Below are 19,078 nucleotides of genomic sequence, written 5' to 3' on the forward strand. Positions count from 1 at the left end.
TCTCATCTATTTAAATTGTGATACATGCAGGGCCCCTGGGTGGCTCAGCGTTTAAACATCTGACTCTTGGTTTCAGCTCAGGTCATGATCTCATGAGTTGTGGAATTGAGCCCCGCATCAGGCTCTGAGTTCAGTGCTGGGTCTGCTTGAAATATTCTCTCCCTCTGCCCCTCCTCCTGCTTTCTCTCTCTCTCTCAAATAAATAAATCTTTTAAAAAATTGTTTTAAATATGATACATGCATTCCTATGTTTATAGCAGCATTGTTTATAATAGCCAAGACATGGAAGCAGCCCAAGTGTCCATTGGTAGATGAATGGATAAAGAATATATATATATCACTCAGCCACAAAAAAGGATGAAATCTTGCCATTTGCAACAATATGGATGGATCTGGAGGGTCGAGTGCTAAATGAAATAAGTCAGAAAAGACAAATACCATATGATTCACTCATATGTGGAATTTAAGAAACAAAACAAATGAACAAAGAGAAAAAGAGACAATCAAAAAACAGACTCTTAACTCTAAAGAACAAACTGGCAGTTGCCAGAGGGGAGGTGGGTAGGGAGATGGGTGAACAGGTGAAGGGGATTAAGAGTACAGAATACAGTATAGGACTGTTGAATCACTATTATTGCACACCTGAAACTAATATATATAAACTAATTGTATGTTAATTATACTGGGATTTTAAAAAAATGAATAAATACAAATTTAAAAATAAGATATCATAGTCATCATTACTTGGTGTTTTATCTGTAGCTGTCTTTGCTTGAAGGTGATTTTTGAATTGAAGATTTAAGCAGATGGCCAAAAAAAGAGGGGCAGGATGAGCACCTATGTTAAAATAATAATAATAATAAAAATAATAATAAAGGAAATTGGGAAATTAGCTTAGTAGTTTGGAAAAGATTTCAATTGCTGTCCTAAAGAGCCCTTCAGCAGGATTTATACTGCACCATTTTGGTGAAGGTGAAGATCTGGACCCAATGCATATATCTTATTTCTTCTCTAGTCCTTGTCTAGGAGGAGCAGACAGACACTTTGAAAGCTTCCATGCATTCATGATTTAAATATACTATTCTCTGTGTAATAGTCCCATCTTGTGCCCTCTATGGGAGTCCAGTTCAATGAGAAAGAAAACATGTTGTCTAGAAATTTCAGGAAAATACACCTCCATTACCAACCCCATTTTGTTGATTTCTGCTGATTCTCTTCTGGAACATTTCAGAATTGTTATAATGGGAGATGCTATTTTTAATTAACAATCTCAAAAACTGTTCCACTCTGATTTTTCATCTCCCATAAGGACATTAGCACAAAACCTGTTCCAAAGGCAAGTAATTTCATATTTAAAGTTAGAAATTCACCTTACCAAAATAGACACATTCTATCATGAAAGATGTATTAACTCTTAGGGATTTTTAGTTCCATCTTAACGTACATCTAGCAAGAATGTATTTCACTTAGAAGGCAGTGGTAAAAAAGACAAGGCCATGGTCTTGCATTTATGGCCAAATAATTTTAAAGAGATTCTGCCATACATGACAAAATGGAAAGCATTGTAAGAACAAAGCTTTGGAAATTGCCAGGCTGAGCCACTTGGCCCCAGTGCTTTCAAGGAGACAGGACAGTGTGTGGTGAGGTTTACTATTCCCACAAGTAGGGGGTGAATATCATGATCAACTTCACACAGCAGATGGAAAACAGATCATCAATCTCTACAAAGTACTTCATTTCAGTTTACCCAAGTATGGAAGAAGACACTCATGTTTCCAAATCTGGCCCATTTTTCACAACCCAGTTGGGTTTCCACTAAATTCTTCCAGGTACATTTATTTCTTTCATCTTTAAATACTTCATAGGTCATGAGTTCCTCAAGCTGGAAGGAACTGAGAAACCACCAACCTTGGTAGACCTAGGGCTTCCGAAGGAACAAAGATTTCTCTTTGGTAAGGTAACATTTGCAGGTTCTAGAGATTAGGGCATGGGCATCTTTGGGCAGTACATTAGTCAGGATTCTCCGAAGAAAAAGAATCTATAAGGATTGTCTTACGCAAGTAGGGAGGCTGAGAAGTCCCATGAACTGTTGTCTGCAGGCTGGAGAACCAGGAAATCCAGTAGTGTAATTCAGTCCAAGTCTGAAGGACTGAAAATCACAGGAGTCAAATGTGTAAGGCACAGTCTAAGTTCAAAGACCTAAGAATCAAGAGTCCAATGGTATAAAGTCTGGTTCAAGTCTGAGGGCTCAAGATCCAGGACCACAATCTGAGAGCAGGAGAGGACTGATTGTCCAGCTTAAGCAAAAAGAGAAAATGAGCCCTTCCTCCTCCTTTTTGTTCTATTCAGCCCTCATGCCACAATGCAGCCCTACCTACATTGGTGAGGCCAATCTGCTCGGCTTACAGATTCAAATGTTAATCTCTTCTGGAAAAACCCTCACAGAAACAACCAGAAATAATGTTTTACCAGCCCTTCTGGGCAACCCTGACCCCAGTCAAGTTGACACATAAAATTAACCATCACAGAAGGTGGTTATTCTGTCTACCATGGTAATGTAAACTCTGATCTTTGTGACTCTGAAGGCCATGCTCATCCAAGGGCATGCCCCCTGCTCCTGAGGCCCACACTGGAGCTGAGCCCCCCCCCCCCCCACACACACACAACACAGAATATGTGTCTCTGGGAGTCTGCTGAGATACCAAGAACTCTCTGAGCTCCGCCATGCCCACTGGTGAGCACAGCAGCAGCAATGAGGTCAGGCCTTGGTGTGGTGGCTCTGAGTCCTCTGGGTGCCCTTCAGGGGAGGGCTTCTCTCTTGGGAGAAGGTGTGGTATCAGCTGGGTCCTGACATCTCCCTCAAAGGGACAATTGTAACCACTTAACTGAAGCTGCTTCAAAAAGAAATGCTTTCACAGTACACCAAGGACTTTGCTGTGGGCAATATTTTAAAAGTCATGGTAATGGAAGTGGTGACTAGTAATTTAAAATAAAGCATAATGTCAATTATATTTAAAATAAAATAAAATATTAATATTAATAAAAATAAAAATATTAATAAAATTGTAATTTAAAATAAAATATTTAATTAATATTAAAATAAAATTAAAAAGAGAAGAAGAGATTGGGGCATTTATAGAACTAACTCCTCATCTAGCATTAACAGGAAGCAGATGGTGTTTAAAGTTAATAAATCATAAAATTATGGCCTAAGCATATTACTTGGAAAAATGCAGGAAGCAACCAGAAAAAAAGATGAAAAGAAAAAAGAAGTTTTGGGGGAGCAGAACTTGGGGATAGGAGATTGTTGTGGGTTTTGGGGGGGGGTTGTTGTTTTGTTTTGTTTTTTTAATTACAACCATTTAGGAGATTTTCATTTAAAGCCAGACCTTAAAAAAAAAAAAAAAAAAATCCAGATCTATTCTTAGTATAGAACTAGGGAAATGTAATTGTTGGAAACGGGACAGATCATTTAAGAGCTTCTCTAGTACAATTTCAACTCGTTTGCAAAAAGAAAAATACCTTTTGCTGTAATACGTAGAAACTAAAATCATATATAGATAAATACTCATGTCTTTATTTCCCTGGCAATCCAAACTCAGCACAAATAAGCAATTAGGTCAAATTTTAAAGGCAGACAAAATCATATCTCCTATGTTTCCACCAGCCTTTGAATCATATTCATATAGACAAAATTAATTAGAAAAAAATCTAGTCTTTCCATACATACATACAGAGAGAGAGAGAACGCAAGCACAGGCAGGTGTATCTCCACTCACTGGAAACGAGAATGAGACTAACCCTGTTCAGTACCAGATCTTGTCTCCCAGCAGGGCCTGAGACCAGCATCGGGCCTTTGGTGAAGACTCATTCTAAAGAACACGGCGTTCCTACCTTATGCAAGGCAGCAGTCTCTCTATGACTATGTCACATGAGGGGCTACAATCCTCAGTGCTCTTAGGAAGCCTTCCTTGGAATTAGGACATGGACTATAGCCCACAATCCATGGCGATCTATGGGGGATAGGCCTCCAATCATGTATGTCTTAGCACTGTCTGCAGAAAATGGTGAATTACCCACACTTAACGCCCAACTTGGCTCCAAGTGGGTGGTTTCCACAACCCTCTCCCCAAGTTTGATCATTTTCTATAATGATTCACAGAACTCAAGGAAAACTTCACCACTACTGGTGGCTTCTTACAAAAGATATTATAAAAGAGACCAACCCTCCCCAAATCCTGTCACTTAGGGTTTGTGGAGAGCTTCTATGAGTAGGCATGAGTAATGAAATCACTGGCCGTGGTGATTCACCCAGTCCCCAGCCCCTCCCCTCTCCTTGAAAATCAGGGGTGGGGCGGAAAGTTCCAGTCCTTTAACCACATTGTCGGTTCCTCGGGCAACTAGCTCCCACCCCCAAAACGGAATGAAATATGAATTCTGGAGTCCAGTTTTATCTGCAACAGCCACCTGTTCTCAGTTATCTCATAATCCACCTGGCTTTCCCTCCGTTCCCCGAGAAACGGGGGACATTCAAATTTGTCTTAAACTCATTTGGAAAAAACCATTCATGAACATATACCCAATACAAATCCTCTGGGGCTCACAGAGTATTGGAAGCCATTTCAGCTGCATTCTACTGAGTGATTTTCTATTTAAAAAAAAAATGATAATTTTTTTTAAAAGATTCTGTTTCCAGCATAATTGGAAAGTATTATGCTGCTTTCTAAGATCTCCAGCTCATTCTCAAAATGCCCCTTCTGGCTTTCTTGATTCTTATTTTCATGACAGAGGAGACAAAGGGGTCATGCTATTGCACGATCCCTCTGTTGCGAGTGGAAATTCCTCACTTACTGATAGAAAGGGGCCACATCCTTGGTGGGCCAAGCTGCCTCGCTCAGGAAACCCCCTCTGGCTGCATCTCAGCCAGCCAGCCCACTGTGAAGCCCGCAACTCCTCATTTATTTCTGTCTTCATGGCTTGACCTTTGACACAGGCTTCTTTTAAAAGAATCTGGAGGAAGTATTAGCTATAACCTTATTCTAGAACTGACTTCACATTTCTTTCACTTACCAAGGGAGAAAAAAAGAATCTTGGGATATTTTGCACACATAAATAAATAGGTAGATAAGTAAGTGAAATATTTTAAAAATAAAATGATAAGAAATTTAAAAATTGGGCTTTAGAAGCAAGGCGCTGTGAATCTTAGCCATGGGGTAAGAAGAGGCTGTAAATGAGAGATCATCTCTGGGCCCAGCGGCTACTAGGGACACAATGTTTTGCTGACAGAAATCTCCTGGAGACGCTTCGCTGAAACAAAACCGTATTAGGAAATCCTGACTCTGCCAACTGCCAAGGCACACACAGAGTCAGTAGACCTTGGGGTTTTGTGTGTGTGTGTGTGTGTGTGTGTGTTTTCTCTGAATCGTCCCCCTCTGCGGTTCTGTAACTGAATATATTCTAAAAATTAAGCATTCTCTATCTCAGCTTCCACAGGGACATCTGAATCGAACCCAGAAGAGAGGCGATCTCTGGTCTGCTTGTGGATCTGTCGGGTTTGTAGGTTCTGAGGAGAGAAGGCTAGGTTGTTGGTAAATCAATAATCCGCCTTCCGGCGTCCCGAAGAGAAGGAGACCCCAGCACCCCCACCCCCAGGGTGGACAGGGGAGCTCCCCCATTTCAAACAGATGTGCCCTGGACAAAGGGGCCCCCCACCTCCATCTTGGGACAACCTCAAGAGCATCCAGGTGCTCAAACGGCCAAAGGCCCAGGGCCTGAGAGGGACTTACATCTGGTGGGGACCCAGCTCCAGGCCATGCCCCACCCCTGGTTTTGGCTGCCCGCCAGTCCCTCATGGCCTCTGTTACAGAGAAGAAAACAGGACAATTATTCCACTCTCCACCTGTCACAGCCCGTAGGGTGACATGCAGACCCTCAAAGAGCACAATCTCTGCACAGGGCCACTGAGCAACACATTTTCTTCTGGAAATATCCCAGCTTCCCCTCTGGACTCTGTCCCAGACCTCAGGACTCTCCTCCATTCTTCCTGTTTTCCTTCCCAACGAAGAGCCTTCTCCCCATGAGTTCTGGCCTTCGTTTTTTCTGGACAGATATGCATGCTCTCGGTTATTCAATTGTCCCCTTATCTGTGTAGAAGACTAAGAGATGCTATTTTTTCCCCTACATCTTGTTATTATTATTATTTTTCTTTTACTAACATAGAAGGTATTATTAATTTCAAAGGTACAGTCTATGAATTCTCAGTCTTACACAATTCACAGCACTCACCATAGCACATACCCTCCCCCATGTCCATCCCCCAGCCACCCTATCCCTCCCCCTAATCCCCCCAGCAACCCTCAATTTGTTTCCTGAGATTAAGAGTCTTTTACGGTTTGTCTCCCTCTCTAGTTTCTTCCCATTAAGAGATGCTCTTTTGTTTTAAGATTTTATTTATTTATTTATTTGAAAGAGAGAGAGAGAGAGACATAGAGAAGGAACAGAAGCAGGGGGAGTGGGAGAGGGAGAAGCAGGCTTCCCACTAAGCGGGGAGGCCAATGTGGGGCTCGATCCCAGAACCCTCAGATCATGACTTGAGCAAAAGGTGGGCACTTAATGACTGAGCCACCCAGGCGCCCCAAGAGATGCTATTTGTTAAGTACACAAACGGCCTCGCCTTGGGGCTGGTATTATCATTCTCAACTAATGGATGGAGAAGCTGAGGCTGAGTCTGCAGGACAGCTCAAAGCACACCTGTCACCTGCCAAGCTGTTCCCAGATTGGCCTTCTGCCACAGCGCCTGCCGCCTGTCTCCTTCTTTTCAGGAGCTGACTTCTTAGACCCTGCGATATTTTTAACTGATTTTCTCTTGACTTGCAAAAGCTCGTTTTTGAAACTGTGGCTGGAGCTTTAACATTGGGACAAGCTCAAAATACTGTGGTGGACTTGGGTCTCAGAGCCAGTCTGTCTCGAAGTGCTCACCCTGTGGCGTGAGGAGAGGGGCTGGGGCTAGGGGTGGACGCAGAGACAATTGGGTTATGAGAGTGGCACCCTCCGTGAATGGGATCTGTGCTCCTCCAAGAGAAGGCCAGAAGAGCCGGTTCGCCCTTTCTACCGTGTGAGAACACAAGGAGAAGTCCGCAAAGTGCAGACCAGAGGAGGCTTCTCATGTTGGCACCCTGATCTTGGACTTCCATCCTCCTGGAACTTGAGAAATCAATTTCTGTTGTTTGTAAGCCACCCAGTCTATGGCAGCCAGAATGGACTAAGATGGAGTTAGGTGTAACATACAGAAGTATTGAGAACTTAGGCTCCAAGCACCATGTTCGGGAGATCCTTTCTTCAAGGCAGTCCAGGGCGCTGGCATCATGCCCATCTTACAGATGGGGACAGAGGCTCAGGGAAGCTGAGTAACCAACCGAGACAGAGGCAGGATTTGGACGCACTTTCCTAAGCCCAGCTTTCACTATACCACTTCCTCATCTTCCTTCAGGGACCTGAAGAAGACAAGAGCCCCCTGGTCAAGGTCACCATCCCAGTTCCTGGGCTGGCCTCCAGTGCTGCCCACAGGTCAAAGGACCAAGCTCTTGGCTAGAATACAAGGTCCAGAGTTTGGTCCCCAGTCTCGGAGCCATACAACAATGTGCTTGCCCTCCTGCCCAGAGCCCTTAATTCCTTTTGCCAGTGAGTTTGGGTGTTCGAGGCTTTGAGAGGGCGGCAGAAAGGTCTGCCTTGGATGGAACTATACCAGGGATTTTTGTCATCCCACAATTATTCTATATCCACGGCACTGACTTACGGCACAAGCAAAAGCTACTGTCTGTGGGTGCCTGGGTGGCTCAGTCAGTTGGGCATCTGACTCCTGATCTCATCTCAGGTTTTGATGTCAGGGTCATAAGTACAGGCCCTCGGTTGGGATCCATGTTGTATGTGGAGCCAACATGAAGAGGAAGAAGAAGGAGAAGGAGAAGAAGGAGGAAAATGAGGGGGAGGAGGAGGAGGAGGAGGACAGGAAGGCAGCTAGTACATACAAAGTTGAACCATCTATTGGGTGATTTGCCTGAGCTGTGTCCTGCTGTTGAGAGGAGGCTTTGCTGGAGGCCTGGGAAACACAGCAGGAATTAGACTCACGCCTCCTTCTCTGGGTTCCCAAGATGCCTTTATAGCATCATCAAACTCCTGACACTTGCTGATGAAGCGGACTTGCCTTTCCCACAATGGTATTTAAAAATACCAGATAAAGGTAGAGGAGGTTGGGGAACTTGAAAAGTGTCCCTGACAGCTGTGTGGGGAAGAGGCCAGCCCACCCTGTGTGGCTGTGATTCTCCAGTCTCGGGAGCAAAGGCAGGAGAGGGCTGTTATTCCCATTGTTGGAGCCAAGAGGTGATATGTCTTACTGCAGATGGGAAGAGCCAAGGCTTAGAATGAACTTCCATGAACCTCTCATTTTCTTTTTTTTGGCACTCTCCTAGTCGAGGGTAGGTATAGAGATATACCAGCCTGTAACAAGATAGGTGTCAAGAGAATTACTTCTCTCACCGGGATTGTCATGGTATGCATTAAAATGTTGGAGGCCCAGGCTGTGGACACAGTCATCTCTTCGGCCTTGGTTGCAATGGTACTCCCATCAAGCTTCTCATCCCTACCAGCCCACCCACCACAGAGCTACACAGAAAGGTGTGAGGAAAGCCTTCCCTGGTGTGGGAAGATGTCACATGGCCTTATCTTCCATGATGGTTTCTCTTCCACACCAGTGGCTTAGTGACCTACTGTCAACCATGCCCCATTCCAGGTGTCTTCTCATCCTCACCACTGCCACCTACTGTCTGCCCAAAGAAATAAAAAATGAAAGCAGAATGAACTCCATAGCCTACATCTTCTACCATTCTTCCAAAGTGGAAAAAGAAGACTCAAATGGGAGAGAAGAAAGATAATGTTGAGGTCTGATGACATGGTCAAGTTAGGCCCAAGGAAATCCAGCACCAGCCATGCAAAGCTCCCTCCTGTAACCAGTGCTGAGGAATCAAAATATGGAGCTCAGAGCTGGAACACAGATCACACTGGTACAGCCACAGCAGTAGGGCTCCTGAGTCCTCTATAATTGTAGAATGTAAGGCTCAATTTATTGGGTGTTTTCATCTTCCTCTGGTCTTGCTATTAAGTTCGGAAATTGTTGATGACTTTACCTTAAGAGGAGTACAGGAGAATTTTAAAATTAAGTTTTTAGGTTCTTTTTTGAAGATTTTATTTATTTATTTGTCAGAGAGAGAAAGAGAGAGAGAGAACAAGCAGGCAGAGAGTCAGGCAGAGGCAGAGAGAGAAGCAGGCTCTCTGCCGAGCAAGGAGCCCAGTGTGGTACTTGATCCCAAGACCCTGGGATCATGACCTGGGCTGAAGGCAGCGGCTTAACTGACTGAGCCACCAGTATTTAGGTTTTTAGATTCTTTAAGGCAAAACTTGTCAGTACCATCTTGGGGTGAAAATCACATTCATTTCATGGAAATGATCATTTGTGAGATGGAGTCTTCTGGGTCAAAGACTGCATCTTGGGTGTGTGTGTGTTAGGCTAAGCGGCTCCTTTGAAATGTTATTATATACTAATCTGAATTTCACTCATAACATGTTAAGAGTAATCAATGGTGAAAAGTCCATGTCCTCATGGAAAAAATTACTTTTATCTAATTTTTTAATGAGAAGTCAGAGTCTTGGACATAATGTTGCTTCCACTGAACAATATCTCTTGGTAAGTAAAAATAGTTTTCAGGCAGAAACCCGATGTTCTAAGTTCAATAATCTCTTTCAACACCACGTAAAATTGTAGTATGAAGATAATTTTTTCCTGAGATTGTTGGATTTTTTTGCAAGTTTTACAAGTTTTTTAAAATGCCCATGGGCTGTCTAATAGTCAACAGTCTCTGATTTCAAGCTTCTGTCAGAAAAATGTCTACAAATCAACTTGTCTAAAACAAAAGTCATATTTTCAGTGGTTAATGTTGGTATGTACACAAAGGGTTAACTCTGTGGGTACAGGATTCATACTTTCCAAATTCAGATCTGTGTTTATTACTTACTAACTGTCCAAATTTGGGCAATTCATTAAACCTTATTAAATCATAATTTCCTCATCTTTTTTTTTTAAGATTTTATTTATTTAATTTCCTCATCTTTAAAATGAGAATATTAATAGCACCTTCCTCATGTGAGAATTACACAAGTTTATAGGTTATCAATGTCAATTATATTCTTTCTGTGTACTTCCATAGCCTTGGACTTGCATTTGGCCTATAGCCCATATCACTTTTTTTGATTTTTTAGAAAATAAACTTTTCAATAAGAGTTCTAGACTTACAGGAAAATTGAGAAGATAGAAGAGCGCTCCCATATGCCTTATACTGCTTCCCCCTATGGCTAACATCTTATACTACTGTGGTATGTTTGTTACAATTAATGTACACATACTGACACATTATTATTAGCTGAAGCCCATGCTTTATTCAGATTTCCTTACCTTTTACCTAATGTCCTTTTCTGTTTCAGTATCCTATCCAGATATCACATTGCATTTAGTTTTCAGGTTCCCTTAAGCTCCTCTTGACTGTGACAGTTTCTCAGACTTTTCCTTTTTTTTTTTTTTTTTTTTTGGTGACCATGACAGTTTCAATAGTGCTGGTCAGGTAATTTGTAGGAGGTCTCTCTACTGGAATTCATCTAATGTTTTTCTCATGATTAGACTAGAGTTATGGGCTTAGGGAGGAAAAACGTGGCGGTAAAATGCCATGTTCATCACATTGTAGAGTAAAGGGAACATACTATCAACGTGACCTTTCACTGCTGATGTTGACCTTGATCACCTGAGGTAGTGTTTGTCAGATTTCTTCACTACAAAGTCACTGCTGCTCCCCTCCTACCCTTTTCCCATACTGTGCTTTTTGGAAGGAAGTCTCTATGTGTAGCCTACACTTAAGGAGTGAGAATTTATGCTCCCCCCTCCTTGAGAGTTAAGTATCTATATAAATTATTTGGAATTCTGCATTGTCTCTTCTCTCCTCTTTTTCACTCATTCATTCACTCACTGACTCATTCATTCATTCATTCATTCATTTATTCAGTAATTTACTTACATGGTTACGGACCCATGGATATTTATGTCACATTGTTCCAGCTTTGCATGAGGTGATCTTCAGTTGGTATCTGTGTCCCTCTGACACCTTCTTATCAATGTTTTCTTATTGTTATTTTGTTTTGTTTTATTTTGTTCAGCACTTCCTTTCAAGCACTACAAGATGCTCCAGATTCATCTCGTATATTTCCTTCCTCAGTCCTAGAATCAGTCATCTCTCCAAGAAGCTCTATTTCCTTTAATGGAGAATGGTAGTAGAAACCAAGATCTGGGAGCTGAGTGTGCTAGTTGTTACTGGGTTTCATTTCTCTTAGGTACGGTCACCTCACAGGAATGCATGTGTATATGCTAACCCATATATATGCACATCTATAAACATTTCAATATAGTCATTTGAACTAAGTAAATACAAATTCACCTGATGTCTCCTACTCTAATCCATTATGACATGGATCATTCTATCCTCCTAATCCCCTTGCTTATCTATAATTTTCACTCCACAAGTGAGGAATCTGGCTCCCACCATTTGTTATCCATTTGCTTAATTATTTGATTCCAATATACATATATGGAAGTATCAGAATTGCTCACCTGTACTCCCATGGAAAACAATGTCATCAGCTAGACTATAGTGCTTGTGTGCAATTTCTTTTACCTTTAGTGCTACAGACGCCACTCATTTCCAAAGTTACTTAGGTCTTCATCATTTCCCCTTGCCACATCAGTGACATTGGGAATTAGAATTTTTTAATGTATTTTTAAGATTTTATTTATTTATTAGAGAGAGAGAGCAAACAGGGAGAGAGAGAGAGAGAGAGAGAGAGAGAGACAAGCAAATTCTGCACTGAGTATGGAGCCCAACGCAGGGCTCAGTCTCAGGACCTGACATCCTGACCTGAGCCAAAAATCAGGAGTCAGGTGTTTAACTGACTGAGCCACCCAGTCACCCTGGGAACTGTAATTTTTTTAGCCACTAAACAAACACTTGGATACTGTATCAATAATAAAGGAACTTCATATGATTAACTATAAAATATATTTTATTTTTCACTGACTTGGGAAAAAAGTACAAAGAGATAAAAAGATTAATTTTTAATATAAATAAAAGATCTAATACACATTGTGACCAATAAGCTTTCCATAACCCACATATTTTTTACTTATTTTTTATCAAGCATGTCCAATATTGTTGATGCCCACTAACACCTGTAGTTCACCTTGGCTCCTGCCATTTAGGAAGATTTTTCACCTTTCTGCTACAGTTTTTAAATCTATAGATTACTTTTAGCTGAGAAATAAACTTTAGTACTTGAGCCACACTCAGCCTTGACCTCAGGCTGGAATGAGCCATACTAATTTATTAGGCTGAATCCTTTATTTGTATATATACATTGGGGATTTTTAAATTTACAAATTAAACTGTGTCTCCCACCTTGCCACTTCTTTGTCCATGTCTGTCCCTATCTCTATAACACCCACTTACTCCCATCTTACTGAACGCTACTCTAATCCTACTGAACCCAAGTAGCAAGAGACTACAGTCTAAACCAAAACAAAATTATGTCGAAGGTTTTGGGCATAGATCAAGACAACAGGAAGGTCAAACTTCAGGAATTTTTAGCTCCTAACAGTGAAAGCAAAGAGATAAATATGTCGACTGTAAAATGTCATCCCTCTGGTTTCCTTGACTGGCTGGCATTTTTCCTGAATCACACAGGAAATTTAAGGTTAAATTAAGGTATTTTTGGAAGTAACTCCGGCATTTCTAAAATGCAAACGAGGCAGGACAGGGACTGACAGCTACCTGCATCATTTAAAAGGGAATTTCTGAGCCGGTTTTAATGAAGTGGCAATTCTGCAGACAATGTAGAATTCAAAAACACTAAGGAGATGTTAGGCACCAACACACCACGCATATAAAACAGCATCTGGCCGTTTCCCTTTGGAAGACTCCTGTGCCAGCATTTCACTTAGATAAGAAAAAAAAAAAAAAAGCCTTTTTTCAGCAATCTTCCTAAATGCTTTAATTTGACACTATCTGAAAGTGATACTTAACTTGTGGTAAATCACATTTAATTGCAGCAGTCTGCTTGCTATTATTTCACTATTGCTTCTTTTCTCTCTAAGCTCTCAAAGACCCCATGGCAAATAAAATCTCCCTTAATTGAAATACTTCCCTGCTTAATGACTTTTTGCCCATCTAGGTCAATTATTTTGACATATGCTAAAGCAGGAGCAGTCCTACTAGAAGGTCAGGAAAAGCTAAAAATTACAACCCAGCTCAAATAACTTGGCATTTGCCCCCTTTTTATCTCACTTCCTCAAATAGAACTTCCTTGAGAGTGTAGATCTGGTCTGACCCTGTGTCAACAACACTGTCCCTTACCTCGGTAACATCTGAGTAGAGTCTGTGGAGTGTCTGTTAGTCCTGAGGCTCTGGACTGGAGCCCTGGAGAGAGTGATAGAGAAGACCCGGACCCTGCCCTCCAGGAGGCTAAAAGGAAGGAGGACATGTGAATCAATGATCACAAGACAGGGTAGCCAGCCTATGGAAGATTCTGGGTACTGAAGAACTTCGTGTTGGAGAACGGCTCATCCTTTATATTCATTATTGCTCTTTTCCACAGCAGTTCCAATGATGAAGGGAGAAAGGAAGAGACTGGGGTCCACAGGAATTAGCGAATTTGCTCAGGTTTTCACAGCTAGTTTGCGGTCAAGTTGGGATTAAAACCTGGGTCTCTCCAGACCATGACAGGGGTTGCCATGGAGGTGTGGAGAAGGGATTGAAAATCACTGTGAATGGAGATAGGAGGGGGCTGGGAGTTGGGGGTTGGTAGGCAGAGTTGGCACCCCAGAAATGGTGAGAAATCAAAAGATTTTATTTATCATGATTAATCCTGGAAAGGAACCTTCAGTATGGGGACCAAATTCCTTGACTCGAGAGACTGGCAGACCATCACTGAGACCCTGTTCAAATATTTCCAGGGACAAGGAGCTCATCCCCTCAGGGAGCTGGGAGCACTTGGCAAATTCTGATCACATCATCTGCTCCACTGGGGAATCACTAATCAAAATTACTTTATAAAGAGGAAGCAGGAAGCTTCTATTGGTGAGAGTTTATAAATGTATAAAACTCTGAACAAAGGCACAGAGAAATAAGCTAAGCTAGATGCCACCTAACCCAAAATGCTACGCCATGATGATGAGCTGGCAGGGTCAGAAGAAAGACCTTGGATGGATGTCTGCCCAGAAAAAGCAGTGGATGTTGAAACTGAGTTCAAGAAAGAAAAACAGAGGATACCTGAAATGATGTCAAATTGAACCTTTCAGTTTGGGTGGGCCAAGATTAGCTTGTTGAGAAAGAAGTGCCAGGTGGTCTATGAAATTCAGGGTATCGATATCCTGAGAGTAAGACAGGAATCGCATGCGACCACGCCCACTGGGATAGAGCCTCACGCTGAGTGGGTCAGCAGGCTAGGACTCACTCTCTCAACCTTCCGGCTCTTATTTTCCTCATCTGTATCAGGAGAGATTTGCCACAGATCCTGCTAATATCCTAGAGTGGGGTTTAATTTTATTTTACATTATTCCATGCAAAAAAAAAAAAATACATTTTTTTGCCCCCTCTAGATCGGATATAGCTGTCCCAAGTCTTCGCCTTCTGGGATGGAGAATTGTTTTCCTTTAGTCATGTTTTCTAGGAGTCTCTGGGTCTCGTGCAGTCTGGAACATTCAGCTACAGATCTTCCAGACACCTTGGTCCCTTTCATGGGTAGGTGGTTTGGGCCACGTTCAAGAAGCAACTTCACTGGGCTCCTGGGTGGCTCAGTGGGTTAAGCCTCTGCCTTTGGCTCAGGTCATGATCGCAGAGTCCTGGGATAGAGCCCCGCATTGGGCTCTCTGCTCAGCAGGGAGTCTGCTTCCCTCTCTCTCTCTCTCTGCCTGCCTCTCTGCCTACTTGTGATCTCTCTCTGTCAAATAAATAAATAAAATCTTTAAAAAGAAAAAGAAAAAGTAAAAAGAAACAACTTCGCCACTCTCCAGCGAAGCTTGGACATGGAATTTGTAGAGAAATGAAATCTGTGCTGTAGGGGCCTCTGGATACGGAGGTCCTGCTACCCTCTAAAGAACACCAGGAAGAAGGGTTTGCTCCCTGCTATTTCCAGAGCTGGCTTCCAGAAGCAATGGGAGCCACTTTCCTCTTTCATTAGTCCCATCTGCATCCCTTCCAGCCTTTTTTTTCCCTTGCCACCACACACAAAATCCATTGCTTAACGTTTCCACCCCAGAAGCTTCTGGGGTAAAGGATGGCTTCGGGGTGCCTAAAAAATTCTGCGTTTGACCATCTCATTTGTCTTTGTTTTTGTGCCAGACGTGGTATTTGTAAACTATTTTTTGAAATAATTTCTGGCCAAGGATAATGTTTCCTCCTTCTGAAGAGGATTTGATTTGCCTTTGTAAAGGACCTTGGGGAACTAGCTACCTAAGATCACATTAATTTGAGTCCAAGGCTCTTTACAAAGCAGCCTAGAAATAGTTCTATATTTTAACAATATAGCTGCACAGTTGTCTCCCAAACAAGTATCAGCCTTGACTGCCCTCACTACTTAGAAAGGTTAAGTTCTTGTTCCTATGGCTGTGTAACACCTTGCCTCCAGATTTAGAATTTTTTTTTTTAAATTTTCTTTATTTGACAGAGATCACAAGTAGGCAGAGAGGCAGGCAGAGAGAGAAGGGGAAGCAGGCTCCTCACTGAGCAGAGAGCCCGATGTGGGGCTCGATCCCAAGACCTTGGGATCATGACCTGAGCCGAAGGCAGAGGCTTTAACCCACTGAGCCACCCAGGTGTCCCCCAAGTTTAGAATTTAAAGTAACATCCACCACCATCGATTATCTCTCAGGGTTTTGGTGATTTAGGAGTTCAGACGCAGCTCAGCAGAGGGGCTCAAACTCAAGGTCCCTCGAGACTTTGCAGTTCAATGTCAGCCCAGGCGGAAAGCCCCACTTCCAAGAGGATTCACTTACAAGGGTCCCCCTATAGAACGATGTGAGTGTCGCACACAGTGATAGCTGGCTTCCCCAGAGAGACGGATCCAAGAGGTCAAGGCAGAAGCTGTAATGCTTTTTGTGACCCAGCTTCAAAATTCGTATGCTGTCACATCCGCCATACTCTCTTGGTCACCCAGGTTCAATCACCCTTGGTCACCCTGATTCAGTCTTGGGGCGGGAGGAACTGGCAAAGGCAGGGATACCAGGAGACAGATCACTGTGGGCTGTGGTGCGGAAGACTGCCACATGTGGAGATTAGGACTCACATCCAGGTCCGTCCAATGGCAAAGCCCTTGACCTTGCTGTGCTTCTGTCCTCAAGCATTCTCTCTGAATGTGGTCCTTCTGAAAGGGATATCACCTTAGGCCTGCAAGAGCATGGAAGAGCTACATCGCTTATATTAGGAATGTCATGAGAGAGGTGGAGAAGCCTGGATCCTTTGGTCTGACCTCAGAGGAGAGAAATGGGGGACACTGAACACAAGACAGGCCCAGAAAGCAGAGTTGGGCGGGGCAAGTCATCGACCACGCACGGCGCAATTTGCTTTTGCTGACCCCAACATCAGCCGTCAGAAAGTCTCTGCAGGTGTATCTCCCAGCACTCTTTTACACCATTAACAATCTTCCTGCAAAGCTTCCATCTGATGGGCTTGGATTTTCTTCCTGCCAAGTTTCTGGAAGACACTGTTTCTGCTTGTTTCTTGTTGTTTGTTTCTGCTCCCCGTCCCCCACCCCCCACCGCTGGAAGTCTGCAGCCTAAGGGGTTAACCTGGGCCTCAGGAAACACCACAGTCCGTGTCCCTCCCCCAGGGTCTGCGGAACAGAGTCTCAGTTGGAAACAGGGCAGCAAGCTTGGTGTTTTTCTCTTTTTCTTCCAGTTCTTTCTATATTGATACTTAATAAGTGCTGCTTTGGTGATATCTGTAGGCCCATTATTTAAACTCTGGAAATTGAAGCCCTGTGGCTTTCGTAGGAAATAACCATTGACTCACTGTGGTGAAATATATAAACATTGTTCTAAGTTCTAATCGCAATGACCACTGGGATCATTTTTCACAGAGTATAATTTTCATTATTTTGAGAGACAGGCCTCAAGTCGGGATCCAGAAAGAAGAGCTCTTTCCTTGGAGGTTTCAGCTTTCATCACAAGGTTTTTCCTCTTCATATTTCCTTCCCCCCATATTCCTTACAACCATACAACCTCCCTTCATTTCTTCTCGTTGTTACTGCTAATGTTACTAATGAGACCTTGGGACTCACAGCTTGACAAATAAATAAACACTATTTCCCTGCTTCTATGATTATTTTCAAGCAGGTCATTATTTTTACAAAGAGCTCATTTAATGCAAGTCCTAACTCAGTAGAGAAGATAAACATCATCCCATTTCACAGATGAAGAAAACAAAGCCCCATAGATCTGAGTCACTAAAGGGCTGCTTGGATCCAGAGCAGGGACTGGTCCCTCCCCCACAGAGTGCCACCCTCCCTCCCTTATCCTGCCCCACCTGGGCCTGGGAAACCCAAGACCCTTTATGAACACATGTCTTCAGCTATGGAAAGTTCTGTTACAGGGAAAAACAAACAAACCTGCCTTAGGTCAAGTCTCATTTTGAGGTGTTCTGAGGGGCTGGTGGGCTCTGTTCCCTTAAAAATTACTGTAAATCATGTTTTCTTTTTAGTCCAAAGAATGGATCAAACACAGAATTACATAAAACAATGTAAGAACCAACTATATTTAAAAAAAAAAAAAAAAGAACGAACCAGATTTTGCTACAGATTCTTGAAGTCTGCCCTTCTGCCTGTTTAGTCTAAAATAAAAGGCTACAGAAACCATTCCTTCCCTCCCTCGTCCTCGTTGTCTCTCTTCCAAGGTTCCCGCACCCTGAGCGCCGCCTCCTGCATTTCCGTGTTTCTCTACTGTTACACACAAGAATGAGTCCTTTATCATAGGCCATCATCATCTCTGTGTTTTGGAAGAATTTGCATGAATAGTTTCCTTCTGCATACGCCCATTTGAGGCTCACTTCCGAAGGACGCCCTGGGTGGCTTCTGCTTCTCTGAATGGTTCACATCTCCGGTTGTATATGGGTCAGCTCAGGAAGGATACGGAGAATGTCCAGGACCTTATTGGTTCCTACCAATAAAGGGGCTGCAGGCTTGCATGGTGGCCACGACCCTGAGTCCCCAAGAGGGGCAGAAAGCAGGCACTAAACCCTTGTGTGGACTAAATTGCATGCACGCCTATGGCCCAGGAGGGTTGTGGGTTGTGGGAGCTGACAAACCCGTACAGGCTGGAACTTGAGCCCGGCCATTCCACAGGCCCAGAGAAGAGAATGATTTTCTTAAGGTCACACTTCTAGAAGTCTGTAAAGCAGGCACCAGACAGCTCGGGGCTCCTGACCCCTTTGCACTAACAGCCTTGCCTTTTATCCAGCCGTGTTCTTTATCCAGCAAACAGGTGATCGTCAATTTGATGATTTTCTTGCCTCTGCTCTCCCAGAGGAAATGCCAGCAAACGCCCATGCCTTGAGATGCTGGCCGCCACCTGCATGGAAGTCAGGAAATATCCTCACCCCTCTTCGCGTCTCTGGGAGACAGCTGAGATTTCCAGAATTTGGGGGCAGTTTGCAATAAAGGGCTGAGGACGGCCTCGGGAGCTTTTAGTCGGAGCGCCCTCTGGCGGCCGACTGGATAGCAACACTCTAATTCCCGATCTGAGCTGCAAAGTGCTTGCAGCCTCCGCGGGCCGTTCAAGGCCCCTGCGTTATGAATGCTCTCGGGGGCACGCTCTGTACGGGACACATTCACTTCCTGCTGACTCCCAGCCAACAGCCTCTTGGTGTGTCAGTCGCACTGTGACTGGAGCTGCTGGAACCCCAGAGAAGAAAGCATGGCTCTGGCCCCAAAGGAATTT

The 19,078-nt window shown here is 43.3% G+C and overlaps 1 long non-coding RNA gene across 1 annotated transcript in view; it reads right to left on the bottom strand.

Moving 5' to 3' along the window:
- The window catches only part of LOC116596574, a 29,697-nt gene extending 25,843 nt beyond the window's left edge, over window positions 1–3,854 (bottom strand). The window contains exon 1 of the long non-coding RNA XR_004288186.1: window positions 3,802–3,854. This is a non-coding gene — a long non-coding RNA (uncharacterized LOC116596574). The remainder of the gene's footprint in view (window positions 1–3,801) is intronic.
- Window positions 3,855–19,078: the final 15,224 nt, after the last annotated feature.

The sequence above is a fragment of the Mustela erminea genome, chromosome 7 (genome assembly GCF_009829155.1).
Source record: "Mustela erminea isolate mMusErm1 chromosome 7, mMusErm1.Pri, whole genome shotgun sequence".
In the NCBI taxonomy this organism is placed as follows: Eukaryota; Metazoa; Chordata; class Mammalia; order Carnivora; family Mustelidae; genus Mustela; species Mustela erminea.